At 43.1% G+C, this 13,785-nt stretch overlaps 2 protein-coding genes across 7 annotated transcripts in view; one reads left to right on the top strand and one right to left on the bottom strand.

Moving 5' to 3' along the window:
- LOC126355996 (DNA ligase 3) overlaps positions 1–13,785 on the top strand; it is a 538,466-nt gene that overhangs the window by 65,323 nt on the left and 459,358 nt on the right. Inside the window, exon 1 of one of the 4 annotated variants that reach the window (XM_050006624.1) lies at positions 7,914–7,986. The exons of the other annotated variants lie outside the window; for them this stretch is intronic. The gene's annotated coding sequence lies outside the window, so the exon portion shown is untranslated. Of the gene's footprint in view, positions 1–7,913; positions 7,987–13,785 lie in introns of those variants that run through there. 4 annotated transcript variants of the gene reach the window in all.
- LOC126356001 (uncharacterized) overlaps positions 1–13,785 on the bottom strand; it is a 241,695-nt gene that overhangs the window by 32,493 nt on the left and 195,417 nt on the right. The window lies entirely within an intron of this gene.

Here is a 13,785-nt window from a genome sequence, read left to right as displayed (position 1 = left end):
ACTAAACATCTGACGACTAAATAACGTCGTTCCCTGCAGCACTGCCTGCAACTCTTGTTGCAGCGATTGCGTTGGTGCGCAAGTGCGAAAGTGTAAAAATAACGTGTCGTGAGAATTTGTTCCGAATTTGGATATCTCTGCCCCAATCGCAGCTGAATTGGTGTGAATGAAAAGAATTCAATTCTACAAGGACTAGCCGTCTCTTTTCCGGGAGGGAGTGAGAGATGTGAAAGTGACCTCTATATAAACGAAATGAATGAACAGAATGCACTTGTCATTGTGCGGAAAATGGGGAGGGTCGCCTTGTCGCCATATTTAGCGCTTGCAGATGCCTGCAACACACCCACCGTTTGTAGGATACTGCGTATTAAAGTCAACATTGGGGCACTCCGTTCCGAATGGATATGATGACTTAAACAATAATAATTATCATTACCGATTGCTTTTAATGCAAATAAACGAATACCGTAAAATCGTCGTTGACCTGAAACTTTCAACCACATCTACATTACTATTCTACAGTTACACTAAACTGTTTAACAGAGGGCTCGTAGAACATCATTCACACCATTTCACTGCCATTCCATTCTCGAATAGCACGTGGAAAAAATAAAAATTTAAATCTTCCTCTGCGAGCTGTGGCTAATTTATCATATCTGTGACACACTCTCCCCCATTTTGCGATGATAGAAAAGGAGTTGGTCTTGGTTAATTTTTTTCGGTGTCCTCCGTCAGTTCTATCTAATAAGGAATCAGTACGGCGCACAACGCCACAGAAGAGGACGGACAAACACAGTGTAGGCAATCTCTTTAATAGAGTTCTTGCAACTTCTGAGTGTTCTGCCAATATAACATTTACTATGTTATGGTTCAAATTTAAATTGTTCGTAATTTTAATCCTCGGGTATTTAGTTGAAGAAACTTTAAAATTTGTGTGATTTATCGTGTATCGAAATTGTACGAATTTTTTTTGCTCACACATGCAGGAGTGCCGTGTAGATCTTCTTCTTCTTCTTCTTCTTCTTCTTCTTCTTCGACGTTTGTCACAAAGTGTAGCAGGTTCCGCATTTTTCGCTTTCTGTCCCCACCAGGTACGATCTTGTGTTTGGTCAGGTCTTCGTCTATCTATGTTCTTTTTCTATCTTGAGGTCTGTTTGGGGGGGGGGGGGGGGGAAGAGGGATGGTGGTATGCAGTCACCGTTAGCTCGATCCCCAAATAAGTCATTCACCAACGACTTTCAATGAAAACCGGCATTTTGCTATTGTTTCTTCCTATGATAGAAGTACGTGTCTGTACCAGGTCATCTTCTCAATTATAGTTGCCATTCAGTAAAGGCTTGATTAAATTATTTTGAAAGCTGTTTTGATTTTTGGATGACTTTACTAGACGGTAAACGATGGTATAACTTGCGAACAATCTAAGAGGGTAATCAAAATATCCACGGGTGTACTGCCGGTCTATAGTGTCCAACGGGCACAATATTTCGGCGATCAAACATGTCGCCATCATCAGGTGAACTGACGGACTGAGCTCCTGTGAACGTGCCGGCACGGAGATCCGTACGCTATGGCTGCTCAGGGGGAACTGGGTTCGGTCGCGGCGGCGACCGATTTAAATACCCTCCGCCCGCGGCGCGCTCCCTCCGCCGTCCGCGCCCCGCGCCACGGTAGCGCGGTGGAACAGATTGCGACGGCGTCTGAGATGACGTCGGTATGATGGCTCTGTCCGCCGTGGTCGTCACAACTATGCGTTTGCTCGGTTTACTCTTGATTAACCCAATTGGACACTATAGACCGGCAGTACACCCGTGGATATTTTGATTATCAAATACGCCGGGAGAAACTCAAGAATCACGATCTAAGAGGGTGCTCAGAATGTCTCCTAAGTCGTTTATACAGGGTGTCTCAGGCGGAATGGTCAGTATTCAGTGATAATATAGCAACGATAATTCAAAACATAAAGTCTGGTAGACACGGGCTCTAAAATGCATATCTTAAGAGCTGTGAGCACTTATTAATTTCGAAATCTCTTCTGTTAGCCTGCCGCTGTGGCCGAGCGGTTCTAGGCGCTACAGTCTGGAACCGCGCGACCGCTACGGTCGCAGGTTCGATCCTGCCTCGGACATGGATGCGTGTGACGTCCTTAGGTTAGTCAGGTTTATGTAGTTGTAAGTTCTAGGGGACTGATAACCTCAGAAGTTAAGTCCCATAGTGCTCAGAGCCATTTGAACCATTCTTCTATTAAATTCTTCATTTTTGTGGCCACATTGCTACAAGAAATGATGGTTTTTCTCACCAGACGCGTTTCGCTTTATTGAAGTAAAGCATTCATCAGTGGTCTGTAATTAAATATATTTACAATGTGATTTGTTTTGTAGATCGAAAAACAGTTCGTTAACAGATTGGTGGTAGCCATAAAACCAAGCAGAAATTACCATATGTAAAAATCAACAATTTGTTAACGAACTGTTTTTTGATCCAGAAAATAAATCAAATTGTAAATATCTTTAATTTAAGACCACTGATGATGCTTTACTTCAATAAAGCGAAACGCGTTTGGCGAAGAAAACACGCATTTTTGTAGCTGTAACGACGGAACAAAAATACCCTCAGAAATCTCGTCTAATGCAAGATCTTTTGCTTTTCATATTCTAGGAGATGCTTGTACGGATCAAAATAAGAAAAAAAAGTCCAGTAAACGTGGACTCTAAAGTGCATAGCTTAAGAACTAAGAGTATTTGTTCACCTTCACTACTGTGAACCACATGTCCTCTGTTGAACAAGTGCTCATAGCTCTTAAGGTACGCATTTTAGAACCCATGATTACTAGACAAGTCTTTCATGTTTTGGTCGGTACTACCTCCTCCCAAAATATGGAAAGCAAGGAGCTGGCAGTAAGAGAGATTTGTTTTACTGTATCGTAAAAAGGAAATGCTCGTAGCGCTTAAGGCATGCATTTTAGAACCCACGTTTACTGGACATTTTTCTTTCGAATGATTGTTCCTTTATATCCCTAAATACTGACAATTTTTCTTTGGACACCGTGTCTAGATTAGGAACAGCAGAGGGCCTGTGAGACTGGATGCTGTCTCATTCGATGGCTTTCCCTTAGGTAGTACTACGAGCTGTGACCTTTCTGACAGGAAATCATGAATTCAGTCCCACAACTGAGACGATACTACATAGGAACGCAATTTGATTAGAAGCAGTTTGTGAGAAACGGTATCGAAATCCTTCTGGAAAATTAGAAACATAGAATTAATTTGTGATCCGTTGTTGATATCACTCAATACTTAGTCCGAATAAGAAGCCAGTTGCGACTCACAAGAACTTTTTTTTTTTTTTTTTTTTAAATCCGTGCTTGTTATTTCTCAATATACGAGGGCTATCCACAAAGTACATTACGTTTTGGAATTAAAAATAAATAAAGTATTGGAAAAATGTTTTATTATATACAGATGAAAGCCACACTTAAATACTACTTTTCTACATAGTTGCCATTTAAATTAAGGGACTTACAGTAGCGATGGACGAGCTTGGAAATTCCTTCGTCGTAAAATTCGGCCGCCTGCGCCTTCAACCACGTGGTTACCTCTTCTTGAAGCTGTGCGTCGTCATCAAAACGCTGCATAGCCAAACACTTCTTCATTGCTGGGAATTAGTGGAAGTCGCTCGGTGCCAGGTGGGGACTGTACGGCGGATGAGGAAACAACTCCCACTTAAAAGATTCGAGAACTTCACGAGTGCCATTTGCCGTGTGGGCCCGGGCGTTGTCGTGAATCAGCAAGATCTTTGAGCCCAACTTTCCCCTGCGCTTCTTTTGTGTTGCTCTTCTGAGGTTGTGCAGAGTTTGGCAGTACCTTTGAGCGTTTATTGTAGTGTCTTTTTCCAGGAAATCCACAAAAATCACACCTTTTCTGTCCCAAAAGAAGAGGTAACCACGTGGTTGAAGGCGCAGGCGGCCGAATTTTACGACGAAGGAATTTCCAAGCTCGTCCATCGCTACGATAAGTCCCTTAATTTAAATGGCAACTATGTAGAAAAGTAGTATTTAAGTGTGGCTTTCATCTGTATATAATAAAACATTTTTCCAATACTTTATTTATTTTTAATTCCAAAACGTAATGTACTTTGTGGATAGCCCTCGTACGTTTTTCTTTGAGGGTTTTGTAAAGTCGGAAACAGTATATGTTGGAAAATTCTACGGATATCAGCAGAGCCAACCGCGGATACCCACATCGGCGCAGGCTTCTGTCCACAAAGTCCGTATTACCGCGGGCATGTCAGCAGCCGCACAGGCATGTACCTATAGGTCGGCGCCGCTGCTTCCGAAGTCCAGCGGCAGGTCGGCGCCCACGCCTTTGCGAGGTACGCGCGGGGCCAGCAGAGACGGCTAATTGTGAGTGCGGCGGGGGCGAGGGTCCTCAATGAGGCGCCCCCGAGCTGCGACTCCTCCCTAATTGCGCACCGCCCCCAGCGCTCGCCGCTGTCGTCAGCCGCGCGTACGCCACACCTTGCCACGTAGAGGCCGGCCGACCCCCGCCGGCGGGTGGGCTACATTTCCGGGCCGTTTCTCAGACGCCGTTCCGAGACGCTCTGCGGGGGCCATGAACCCACTACCAAGGACATTTTATTATTATTACTATTATTATTTGCAAGTAAGTTCATTAGACTTAGCAAAATACTAGAGATGGGCAGTACTCTGTTTTATGCCAATATTTATTTAATTCTCGTCCTGTGGGCCTCCTTTCCCTCTTCAGACCACATTATTCTTGCGGTACCACATGTCGATACCACCCTACTGGCGTTTCACGGTAGACCCAATGGTGCACGCCCGCTGAGCCACGCCCCCAGTGTCTCTGTACCACGAGTGCTCTCTGCAGCTGCAACGTAACATGGCCAGTGGCAGTCACTCGCCCCACTTGCACTTGGAGCTTCTTTTCTATGACACCACCGTTCGTGCCCAGAACAACGAGCCTCATCCATTTCTCCTTACTGTTGTGTACAAATTCGTACCCGACAGTTCTAGTATTTTCCTTTGATTTTTCCTCTTGGTCATCTTGCCATGTGAATTTTGCACTTGAAGATATTGCAATTTCAGTCATGTTCTGATATAGTTCCGGCCAATTTCAGATCAATGTTGATCTTATCAGTCTGTTTCATCATGTCCTTATGCGACATACTGTCAAAGAATGCATTTTTTCCATAAACCTATCTTGGTTCATTTTTTTTAAATGTCCTTTGGATATTAACCTACATGTTTAATCGTCCTATGAACACTAGTGTATTGTTTGATTTCGCATTTGCCTCTGACTCGATATTATTCGTCTTTAAGTTTTGAGCCAAATATTTTTCTTACAATTTTGCCTTCTTTTTTTGTTTGTTTTCAATGTATGTTTCATCGTGGAATCACCCTGTATACAGGGTGCTCCATTGATCGTGACCGGGCCAAATATCCCACGAAATAAGCATCAAACAAAAAAACTACAAACAACGAAACTTGTCTAGCTTGAAGGTGGAAACCAGATGCCGCTATGGTTGGCCCGCTAGATGGCGCTGCCATAGGTCAAACGGATATCAATTGCGTTTTTTTTTTAAATAGGAACCCCCATCTTTATTTCATATTCCTGTATTACGTAAAGAAATATTAATGTTTTAGCTGGACCACTTTTTCCGCTTTGTGACAGTTTGAGCTGTAATAGTCACGAACTTACAGGTACGTGGTATTACGTAACATTCCGCCAGTGCGGACGGTATTTGCTTCGTGATACATTACCCGTGTTGAAATGGACCGTTTACCAATTGCGGAAAAGGTCGATATCGTGTTGATGTATGTCTATTGTGATCAAAATGCCCAACGGGCGTGTGCTATGTATGCTGCTCGGTATCCTGGACGACATCATGCAAGTGTCCGGACCGTTCGCCGGATAGTTACGTTATTTAAGGAAACAGGAAGTGTTCAGCCACATGTGAAACGACAACCACGACCTGCAACAAATGATGATGCCCACGTAGGTGTTTTACCTGCTGTCGTGGCTAATCCGCAGATCAGTAGCAGACAAATTCCGCGAGAATCGAGAATCTCAAAAACGTCGGTGTTGAGAATCCTACATGAACATCGATTGCACCCGTACCATATATCTATGCACCAGGAATTGCATGGCGACGACTTTGAACGCCGTGTACAGTTCTGCCATTGGGCGCAAGAGAAATTACGAGACGATGACAGATTTTTTGAACGCGTTCTATTTAGCGACGAAGCGTCATTCACCAACAGCGGTAACGTAAACCGGCATAATATGCACTATTGGGCAACGAAAATCCACGTTGGCTGCGACAAGTGGAACATCAGCGACTTTGGCGGGTTAATGTATGATGCGGCATTATGGGAGGAAGGATAATTGGCTCCCATTTTATCGATGGCAATCTAAATGGTGTAATGTATGCTGATTTCCTACGTAATGTTCTACCGATGTTACTACAAGATGTTTCACTGCATGACAGAATGACCATGTACTTCCTACATGATGGATGTCCGGCACATAGCTCGCGTGCGGTTGAAGCGGTACTGAATAGCATACTTCATGACAGGTGGATTGGTCGTCGAAGCACCATACCATGGCCCGGCCGTTCACCAGATCTAACGTCCCCGGATTTCTTTCTCTGGTTTAAGTTGAAGGATATTTGCTATCGTGATCCACCGACAACGCCTGACAACATGCGTCAGCGCATTGTCAATGCATGTGCGAACATTACGGAAGGCGAACTACTCGTTGTTGATGAGAAGAATGTTGTTACGCGTATTGCCAGATGCATTTAGGTTGACGGACATCATTTTGAGCATTTATTGTATTAATGTGGTATTTACAGGTAATCACATGCGTTCTCAGAAATGATAAGTTCACAGAGGTACATGTATCACATTGGAACAACAGCAATGAAATGTTGAAACTTACGTACGTTCTGTATTTTAATTTAAGAAACCTACCTGTTACCAACTGTTCGTCTATCACAAAGCGAAAAAAGTGGTCCTACTAAAACATTCATATTTCTTTACGTACTACACGAATATGTAATAAAAAATTGGGGTTCCCATAAAAAAAACGCAGTTGATATCCATTTGACCTATGGCAGCGCCATCTAGCGGGCCATAGCGCCATCTGGTTTCCACCTTCAAGCTAGACAAGTTTCGTTGTTTGTAGTTTTTTCGTTTGACGCTTATTTCATGCGATATTTGGCCCGGTCACGATCAATGGACCACCCTGTATACAAACATTTATCGACGCCGGCGCCTGTAACTTTGACGCTCCTTAGAGTCGTTGGATGACGTTTCCAGACATGTGTTTCCGTGTAAAACTTGATCTACAAAGTCCCCTCTACAAGCTTTAGAAACGTGTAACATGAAATGTGAAACAGGCTGTAGGTAAAATTGAATCAAATGTCAAAGAGACAGTAGAGGAAGAGGCTCCGATTGCTGAAATGTTTCCCTTGGCTCTTCTATCTGCAGGTAAATTTTGGAGTCCGGCCTTGGGGATCAGTGGACCTTAACGCGGTGCAAATTTCAGCGGGCGCATTTTAGAGATTACGCTCTTTGGCTTGTACGCAATGTCCTGCTTGTAGTCTGAGGTCTGAATGGTACATAGTTATATGGAGTTCTGATGATTCAGCGCCCAGTAACTATGTCGATCTTCGTTTCGTAACCAAATGGAGGGACCTGAAGGAACGTGAAACGTATGCAAGTCTCGGTCGGTGAGCAGGTGCAGCCAGCTGCTCTCCGAGGCGAGCGCAGGAACTGGATCTCGTTCCGGTCAGTAGTAACGCAGTCTTTTGTCCGTTCCCGCCTCGTCCCTGACGCACGGGTCGTGTTCCCGCAATTCTGCCGGCGGACAGCTTAGTGTGATGCAAGGCGGCGAGCGCAGCTGATCGTGGCCGGTGGGCGCGATAACATCGGGTGTTTCAAGTCGGCGACCGGCCGATTTCTCTGTGGTAAGCGAGGCGGCGCACGTGCGGGCCAGCCCCAGCTGCGTATGCGAATGCCGCGCAGGCGCTGCGCGCGTGCAGGCAGGCACCGGGGAGCGGCGCTGTTACGCTCGTGTTCGTGGTCCATTTCGCTAGCGCGCTCCTGAATTAAGATCCTCCGTTCAGGGCCGCATTCAAGCGCGGGATATCTAGCCTACAGCCAAGGGACCCGCGCCACAAACTTCAGAACACAAAAATTAAGTCTTAGTTCCAGTACTGTGACCTAATTGTTTTGTACCGACTTGTTCGTCCGAGTTGTTCAGTGGCCTCTCAGGCGAATTTAGGGGGGGGGGGGGGGGGCGGAGGTGGGACGTCAAACGTGCCGACTTGGAGCAGGAGAAGCACCACAGGACATTTTAATTTCCACTTTCTATACTTTTACAAATAAATTCATAAAACTTTGTCAGCATGACCAGGAAGGATTCAGAATTCACATTCATAGCAGTGGAAGTTCGAAAACATATCAAAGTATTTTTTTTTACATGTGAAATTTCATCATTTTTTTCACTTAATAATGGCTGCTTTTGTTGCTATAGGTACACTTTTCTTCATAAGTAAGAGCGATGGCTCGATGAATTTTGCACAGCATACAAATCATACTTACAGGTGTATGAAACTCTAGAATTTTCCAAATCTATTAAAAACTGTGGTAAAAATTGAGGTAATTAACTACATAATTTGTGTTTTTTCTAAACATGAAGTTTAAAATACAACAGATCATTCGTTTTTTCATAAATTAACTTAATTCTAAGAGTTTCATACACCTGTAAGTATGGTATGTATGCCGTGCAAAATTCATCGAAGTATCTCTCTAACGTATGAAGAAAAGTGTACCTATAGCAACAAAAGCAGCCATTATTAAGTGAAAAAATGATGAAATTTCACACGTAAAGAAAAATTATTTTGTTATCTTGTCGAACTTCCACTGAAATGAGTGTGAATCCTGAATCCTACCTGGTGATGCTGACAAAGTTTTCTGAAGTTATTTGTAAAAGTATAGACAGTGGAAATTAAAATGTCTTGTGATGCCTCTCCTACTCCAAGTCGGCCTGTTTGACGGCCTACTCCCATTAAGTCAGATTTTATCTATTAAATCTCGCACTCCCTTTGCGTCAAATTTACGATGGCGTTCGGTCAAACGTGTGGTTCCTCGGCCATCTTGTAATGTTGCGTTCTATCGAAAGTAAAACAAGCGTAGACGTCGCAGTTAATGTCTCTACACCTGTGGAATAAGATGTGAATGGAGAACAGAGCCTTTCATTTTAAGGCTCATGATTTGAGAAAGTACTGAGTATATATAATGTGCTTGGTTGATACTTTCCTTTTGTCATCTTGCATTCGCTAACTCTTGTAGTTGGAATGTTTTAAGCAGATGCTGGTAGAGACCACACCTCAGATTCAGCCTAGAGGTGCGAAGGGCCTGAATAAAGCCCTGCGTCTTAAATTACGGGTGGATAATGAAAGGGTAGTTCCCTCCACAGTACTGTAATTGGATACTAATATGTCGTACACAATTTCTTATAAGGTGTGTTTGTTTTAATTTGAGACAACTAAATATCTCGACGCCATATTTTTTGTACTGCACAATCACATTTGAAAAACTCAAGTAACGTTTGAACATCAATATCAACGGTTAGAAGACATCGTAAATGAAACGTAGAATAAAATGGCTCGGTTCTTAATGGAAAAAACGGACTCACTTGATGTCTGTAAAGAAACAAAGATACAAAATTTACTTTGCGCTGCCGGCCCCTGTGGCCGATCGGTCCTAGACGCTTCAGTCCGGAACCGCGCTGCTGCTACGGCCGCAGGCTCGAATCCTGCCACCGACATGGATGTGTGTGATGTCCTTAGCTTAGTTAGGTTTAAGTAGTTCTAAGTCTAGGGGACTGATGACCTCAAATGTTAAGTCCCATAGTGCTTAGTGTCATTTGAACCACTTCTGCGCCTGCCCACGCGGAGGGGGTAGCTAGGATGTGGCCAATTGGAGCACAGACAAATGTGCCCTTTACTAAATTAACTTTACACCTACTATATTTTTTCGTACAATGCGTCTTTTCCGAGATATTTAATTGTTTCAAGGCAAAACAAACACCGCGTATACTCGATTGTTGAGTTCTGGTGATGTCGTTTCATGTCAAAGAAAGTAAAGAACAAAATCCAGCGTTTGTTCAAGCGTGCATTTTTTATGTAATAACAGAAACGCAACATGCTGTAAGTTTAGTTCTGCTATTAAAAAAAGTGCCTTTTCTAAGAGGCACCGTTGGTAAGTAGTGCAAAATACGTGTTTGCCTATCTCTTTCCTAACGTTTATCTCGCAATACCGGAGCCGTTGTTTTTTATGGTTTCGCAAGCTCATTTAATTTTCAACTTTTTGGCCGGATGCCTTTCCTGTCGCCATAGCCATCAGGCAGTTTAAAAGAGGGAATATCGTGTGCGCCATCTGTCGGCCTATCGTGTAAACATGTTTCCGTGCGTTTGTGTATTTAACTGTCTTTGCATCATACATTCTGAGGCAGAAATGGAGTGCCACCACAGCATTTGTCTAGATGAGCGAGGAAAACAGCCTAAAACCAACTCAGGCTGGCTGGTGCAGCAGGTCAGCGGTAGTTATTTATGAATTCTATCCTCGTGACGCAATCTACCGCGCTGCGCGCTACCAACATCTGTGTTAATGTTCTCAGTATATTCTGCCGTCAATCGCTATGCCCTTTATTTGTGTACTTAGTGCATTAATCGCAGTACCTCACAATGTTGTTTACACTTGCGTTGAGTTTGGACTCTCTCTTTTCCTCATCTCTTAATGTCTCCAGTTTCCTGTCTTTTGTCGTACTGTAGCAGCAAAATCTGATTTTACTTGTAGTCCATCTGGAAACATGTGTTGTTGTGTGTTGATTTGACAACTTTCTTCAACTCCTGTTTGTTGCCGTAAATGATGAAACAAAAATGGCAGGTCGCCTTATGTGCTAGCTTATAAACCACTTGTTCATAGAGGGTTGCCTTGTAACGCTATGGTCAGTACATGTAATTAATAGTTGAAGGAAGAGGAGGAGGAGATGCGGTATCTTGCCACTGAAAATCATCAAAGTATTGTCCGAACGCGGTATGAGTTCACTATTTTACGGCATAGAAAAAATAAGCTCTGTGTAATTAGGAAATGAAGAAATGATTTTGTGACGTGCCCTGCATATGTTATTATATGTGTATTATATTTAAAAAATTCGGACGGTATTACAGCATATTTAGAAATCGTTATACACCGACTCTGAAATAGCCACTCAGTCATTGCTCTGTAGAGCATGATTTAAATTTGGACACTTTCACTCGGGATTTTATTAGGTTTGAAATTTCTAAATAAGTATAAAAATCTTTGAAAAACGAACATGACACAATTTTTAACAGTTTTGTTGTCTGACACAATCATTATCAATGTTTTGGAACTGACGTGTTTCGATCGCCATTAGTGATCATTATGACAACATGTATCTTTCCATTAAGTGTGCCATAGCAAACTGCTTCGTGTATTAGGTTCTAAAGCTGACAGGATGTGGCAGAAACAGATCAGTTTTGAAAACTTAAAAACGGTAGTTGTATTTGGAGGTGCTGGGTTCAAATCCTCGCGTCACTGCTTTAATGTCCTTTTCCTATGATTTCATTATCGAATCAGATTAATACCGACAAGTTCCGCACCCGCCTCTCTGAAGCAGAAGAATAAGATCCGAAACGAGGCAGTTTAGACCTTTGCCCTTCGTAACTTTTTGGACTGTGGATGTCTTGGTCGCTTACGTAGAACAACAAGAACAGGGAATGCATATTTATACAGTAAAAGTTTGTAATGATCGACGGTAGTGACATTAGCGAAACGCCAGTTACAGACAGTTGCAGGTGTCAAAGGCTGGGCCGAGATTGATACACCAGTTCCTGTCACTGAAGTTTTAAGCATTGTTGGGTGCGGATAGTGCGTGGATAGGTGGTCGTCCTGGTAAGCTGCATACTGTTGAGAAATTTCCATTTGCCTCTACGGTAGAGGGGCAGGAGGTGTGGTGGCGCTAAGTTCCTAGTTACCAGTCTTTGTTCCATTGCCCTTGGATTAAATTTGAGACATCCTGAGAGTGTTTCATGAAGTAAGGGCATATGGCACTGTTGATGGTGATTCGTCCGTCGGATGGGAACGTAAAGCTCAGTGACCCCCTTAGTGCTATTTGAGAGGGGTAGCCTATGTGCTGCACCCGGCTTTATCATCTCCAACACGAACATGACACTACATTACACACACCCATCTCAGTCATCCACACTTACATTCACTGCTATCATACTTAGCGAAGGAAAGGTGCCTATGGTGTGCCAAGGATAGGGAAAGCCTTTCAGATTAGGCAGCTGGACCTGCCCTTTGAGGTTTCGTAATCAAGCGTGCCATACGACTTTACTTTTACTTCTGTTTCTTTCAAGTGTATACTATGTATATACTAAGAGATAATAACTTTTACATATGTCTGAAATATGACAATCTGAATTTTTATAAATACATCATAGATTTAATGCACGTAAAAGCCAAAAGTGAGCTCGTTTGTAGCATGGTAACCTAATATATGGTAAAAGATAAAAGCAGGAAACCAATTTCAAATGTGCTGAAAGTTGTGTGCATACCATTTGATCACAAAGGCTTCATGTGAAAAGTGGTGCATCTTATCACAACTGCAACACAACTTAATACACCATGGGCCATAATGCACGATATTATATCGAAAGTAACAAAGATTTTAAATTATATGTTTTCATTTATATTTTCTCATTTTCAGATCAGGTGTTGGCTGCAAAGCCGAAACTTGTAATCAGTTTTGATAAAGTAGCATGAGAGCCAGACACTGACTTACGTAATAAAAAAAAAATCGCAAACGAAATTCAACTCCTCCCCGTGATGCAGACGACATATCAATTCAGTATCTTCAGTAAGGATAGAACCTGAAGGAATGGATTAAAAGATATGCCACCGCTGGGACTTGAACCCAGGTCTCCTACTAACTAGGCAGATGTGCTAACCATTACATCACTGTAGCATTGCGGCTACTGGAGGTGCATGGATTACCCTAGGCCAATGCTCTCCCTGACACAAAACTTCAGTTCATACCTTCGGCCCATTTTCTGTGACGATTAAAAATTGGAAAATTGACTAAAGGTATGAATTGAAGTTTTGCTTTAGGGAGGGAATTGGACTAGGTTAGGCCGTGCAGCTGTGGTAGGCACAATACTATGGTGCTATAATGGTTAGTACATCTGCCCAGTAAGCTGGAGACATTGGTTCAAATCCCGGCCATGGCACAAATTTTAATTCATTGCTTCAGCTTTTATCCTTCACGAAGATAAAGTTGAGACTTTTATGTCTTCGGGAAATTCCGTCAGATCAATAATTCACCAGTTTTAAGAAAGACGGGCCCCTGGTGGATGCTGACTAGTAGGAAGTTTACTCAGAACCGTGTGTCGTAAAATATCGTAACTACGTTGCCGTTAATTGTGAAAATAATATGCACTGCACCCCACTCCATCATCCCTCCCCGCTCGCCCTCTTGCTGCAGCCGAAAATCTTAGAAGCGCCTTGGTAATCATTACCTGTAAACGACTCTTAGCCACAGCCTACAACGATGATGAGGTCGGCATGTGTAGCTTTTCAGCAAGTGTATGGGCAAGGTATTACAGGTATGAGACTAGCACCTCCACTCGCAAGAAAATGCGATGGCGCGAGCTGCGCTCGATGCCACCCGACTGACG

This window comes from Schistocerca gregaria, chromosome 3, assembly GCF_023897955.1.
Source record: "Schistocerca gregaria isolate iqSchGreg1 chromosome 3, iqSchGreg1.2, whole genome shotgun sequence".
Taxonomy (NCBI): Eukaryota; Metazoa; Arthropoda; class Insecta; order Orthoptera; family Acrididae; genus Schistocerca; species Schistocerca gregaria.
The sequence above is the reverse complement of the archived record's forward strand: the minus strand, read 5'-3'. Positions and strand labels throughout refer to the sequence as shown.